The sequence below is a fragment of the Elephas maximus genome, chromosome 7, assembly GCF_024166365.1.
Source record: "Elephas maximus indicus isolate mEleMax1 chromosome 7, mEleMax1 primary haplotype, whole genome shotgun sequence".
Taxonomy (NCBI): domain Eukaryota; kingdom Metazoa; phylum Chordata; class Mammalia; order Proboscidea; family Elephantidae; genus Elephas; species Elephas maximus.
This window is the reverse complement of record NC_064825.1, coordinates 113,978,786-113,983,404: the sequence shown is the minus strand read 5'-3', so window position 1 is coordinate 113,983,404 and position 4,619 is coordinate 113,978,786. Positions and strand designations below refer to the sequence as shown.

Here is a 4,619-nt window from a genome sequence, read left to right as displayed (position 1 = left end):
ATAAACTCAATGTAAAATATATTTATGTGCAAAATACAAAATTAAAATATATTTGATGGAGACCTACACAGAGTTTAGAAAATGTTTTCCTAATTATCAATTCATTGTTAATTTTCTCCTGGTGTTATTGTTATTTTCATTCTAATTTCTTATATGGACTAAGCGGGGCAGCATGGAGCTAGGGCCCTGATAATAGTTATTTACTTATATCTAAAGTTTCATTTTCACTATTGCTCCCATTGTTGAAAACCTCTTTGATTTTTCTTTTCGGTTGATTTTGTGATCCATTTAATTTTCAATAATTCTTAGAGTAAGGCATATATTAGTTGCCAAATGGAATTCTTACTTACTTTGTAGAACTCTCATTTTCTTAGCTTGTCTTCCCCATTGATTTGAAATTTTATGGAAAAGGTAGAATTTGTATATAACAGTTGTGAAGACAGGGTTTAAAAATGTAATTCTTTGTACACTTCTGTGTGTGTGTATGTGTGTGTGTAACCAATGTTCCGTCAAGCTACTGTTTGCTTAAATATACTCAAGGTCATAAGTATTATTTTCCCACTGAATCACTGTTTCTATGGAATACAAAAACAAGCACACCTTCAAGTATGAATAAATATTTAAAAAGATATATTAGCATATCCTTCGTGGTAGAGGGAATACTGTTTTTACCCAACATGCATTTATCAGAACATAGTTGGAAAAAAATCCTCATCAGTCCATGGCAGAACCAGAAATAAAATCAGTTATCTAAAGAGCTGTGACAAGTTGGTTTTCTTTCACTTATCATTAATTTACTCATATCAACCACCATACGTATGAATACACATGAAAATGTAAACACATATTATGCACATATGTCACAAAGTTGAAGTGTTATACTTAAATATATTAGTTGAATAACTATAATTAGCATTACAATGACGATTATGGTGATCATCCCCTTTGGAAATACATTCGTATGGACTGAGATTCATATCTCACGTTAGTAAATGTCTTATTTCTTTAATCAACCTACATCCATGTCCCCTGTGTTCCAGCATGTACCTGTAAAGGCAATCAGTTTTAGAGTAGCTTTTTTTGTTAATACGAAACATAAAAATTACTTTTCCTTTTCTACAGATTGCCATTCTTGCTAGCACATTGATTGTGCCTTCATTGTTAACTATGAGCTAGCAAATATAAAATTGTTTAATTATTTCAAAAGTTTTCTTACTAGTTTGCAACCCCTCAGATTGTCTCCAAGGTATCAGTAGTTAGGAGAGGTTTCAAAATACATACAAACATTTCTGGCATTAGTCATTTTTATTCGAAATATAAATGTTATCCACTGCACATTTGGTAACAGAACAGCATTTCTAAAATGGTAGAAAGTTATACAATTAAGAAATCCATCATTACAGAATTGATGCTCTAGGCAGGTGTTAGCATGCAGCATTGATTTAAAGATTGCTGGATAGGCCTATGTTTTTTAATCTTTTGAAAGAAGGTGAATGGGATTTTTTTAAAAAAGAAGGATTTTGAATTCTACCTACTCCATAATTACTTTAGGGGTCATTCCATACATGTATTTAAATTTGTTAAGTAAATTTCTTAGTAAGAGTATACTATTGCAAGCTGAGAATTATAATACAATGATTTTCCCACAATAACTCTTTCGTTGCTGAGGGCACTGAGGTTTAAGAAGAGGAAGGACAGAGGAAAATCTTGTTTCAAATCAAATTCACCTTCTTAGCTAACAAGAAGATTTACAGAAGTTTGAATTGTAATTTAAGTTTTAAAAATAAAGACAAATATCACGTATAAAATTATTTTAATTTTCTCAGTAGATAAATAAAAAAGATTTTTTTAGAAAAAGACCTAACTATATATATCTCTAAATCTTAGTGTGTGTGTGTGTTCAGTTCTTCACGTATCACAAATGATACACTTAACTCAGTGGATTGATTGGTAGATTCAAATATTAATGGCCTACATTCTTAGGAGAGCTGAATTTTAAGCTACCATTTTCTAAAACACAGCTATACAGAAAGTCACTTCCACTTTTTAGGCTTGTGTTTTTGGGTTAACAATTCATATTAAGAAAAAAGAATTGTATAATAATTAGAAACTCTAGAATTCTTTGAATTCATGTGAACTTTCGTAGATGGAGAACTGACCTGTAGAATGTTATACTACTAACATTGTTCTTGTCGCATGACATCCAGTTAATTCTGATTCATAGTGACCCTATAGGACAGAGCAGAACTGTCTCATAGCGTGTCCTAGGCTGTGATCTTTATGGGAGCAGATAAGCAGGTCTTCCCTTCCATGGAGCACCTGCTGGGTTTGAACCACATACTTTTTGGTTAGCATCCCTGGCTTAATCATTTTCCCACCAGAGTTCTTTTACTATTCATAAAAAAAAAAAAAAGTGACTTGAAATTAACAGCAGCAGTACTTCATTTCTATGGCTCTTTTCACAGCATCCTTCACCTCCTTGTTTCTCAGACTATAAATCAATGGGTTTAACATGGGAATCACCAGTGTATAGAACACAGAAACTATCTTTTCTTGTTCTGCAGAATACTGGGAGCTTGGCTGAATGTAATTAAAGCTCAAGGTACCGTAAAATACGGTCACAGCAGTCAGGTGAGAGGTGCAGGTGGAGAAGGCTTTCTGTCTGCCTGATGCTGAGCGGATCCTCAGTATAGCAACAAGGACGAACATGTAGGAAATGATCACAGTCAAGAAGGTGGTCATGGCAATGACTCCAGAGAAGATTAACAGCAACAACTCATTCATGGAGGTATCAGAGCATGACAGCTTTAGCAGTGTGAGAGCATCACAGAAGAAGTGACTGACAACATTTGGTCCACAGAAAGACAGTCTCCACAAACTTGTTGTATGTATCAATGAGTTAATCATCCCACCAATGCAAGACCCAACGACCAGCCCTACACACTTTCTCTTAGACATGGCTGTTGTATAAAGCAAAGGATTCGCAATGGCCACATCACGGTCATAGGCCATCACTGAAAGTAAGAATCCTTCTGAGGTAACGAATGCCCCAAAAAACAAATGCTGCATTATACAGGCAGAGAACGAAATGGTTTCCCTCACAACCAAGAAGTTGATCAGCATTTTTGGCGCAATAACTTATGAATTACAGGCATCTACAAATGAAAGGCAGCTGAGGAAAAAATACATGGGTGTGTGGAGCTTGGGAGTGACGTGGATTAAGAAGATCATGCCCAGATTCCCCACCAAGGTAATGGCATAAATCACCAGGAACAACCCAAAAAGCACAATTTTCAATACAGCCTGATCTGTCAGTCCTAAAATAATAAACTGAGTAACAACTGTCAAATTCTCTTCAGCCATTTGTTAATTCTTTTTTCCTGAAATCTAGTGTGAAAAAGGAAAGTGTATTATTATGGATACAGGCATATTTGGCATGTATTAACATCAGCTGGAAGCATTCCTATAGCTGTAAAAAAAAAAAAAAAAAAAAGCTGTGTCTTGGATAAATATGATTTTTTTCCCAAACCTAAATTTCCTCATTTATAATATGAAGAGCATGACTAGATTGTCTCAAAATTTTTACATTGTTAGTTATGCTTCTGTCTTACGAGCAAACATGTGGAAAAGCATTTTGAATTTCAAAAAAATTTTATGTGTTACTAAAGCGTCTGACTCAATAGAAAGATGGTATTGGCATGAAGAACACTGGTAGCAACTGAAAAGTAGCTGTAAAGTTAATTAAATTCTATTTTCAACTCTTAATTGGGATATAACCCATTGTGTTTGAGTTGACTGTGACTCATAGTGACCATTTAGGACAGAGTAGAACTGTGCCACAGGATTTCCAAGAAGCTGCTGGTGGGTTTGAACTGCCAACCCTTTGGTTAGCAGCTGAACCTCTTAACCACTACACCACCAGGGCTCTCTACAAATTGGAATATAGACTGAGTAAATGAAAAGATCTAAAATCATATGTACTATTGATCTGGGTTTTGGGTTATTGATTATGCAGTGAATTTACAGACACACTATTACACAGCCAGAGAACTAGCCTAGATTATGAGGTACAGGGCCTAATTTCCACAGATGATCCTATGATGTTCATAAAAGTGCCGAAATCTCTGTCTTCTCCCAATTCCTCCTCAGGAGCATCTGTGATGGAGACACTCAGTGGAATCATCGAGCTCTGACACTCACAGAACAAAAAGCTGTGCCTGGCCTATGTGGAATTCAAGTTATTTGAACTATTATTTCAGGTACACAGTAGCCATATGGACACACGTTAGAAACTGTACCACCCATGTGTAACTAGTGACCACTATACTGGGTTTTGGGAAACACTGCTAGCGTAGTGGTTCAGTTCCACGGCTGCTAACCAAGAGGTTGGCAGTTCGAATCTGCCAGGCGCTCCTTGGAAACTCCATGGGGCAGTTCTGCTCTGTCCTATAGGGTCGCTATGAGTCGGAATCGAGTCCACGGCACTAGGTTTGGTTTTGGTTTTGGTATATTGAATGTTACAGGTTCTAGCACGACTCCATCACTGCAAAAATTTCCATTGGCTAGAGCGCTCTTCTGACTCTCTGCCTCATCTTTTTAAAGAATCAATGGAGTGACAT

General features: G+C 36.0%; 1 pseudogene; it reads right to left on the bottom strand.

Moving 5' to 3' along the window:
* Nucleotides 1-2,424: 2,424 nt before the first annotated feature.
* Nucleotides 2,425-3,381, bottom strand: LOC126080797 (olfactory receptor 1052-like; annotated as a pseudogene).
* Between the last annotated feature and the right edge of the window lie 1,238 nt (nt 3,382-4,619).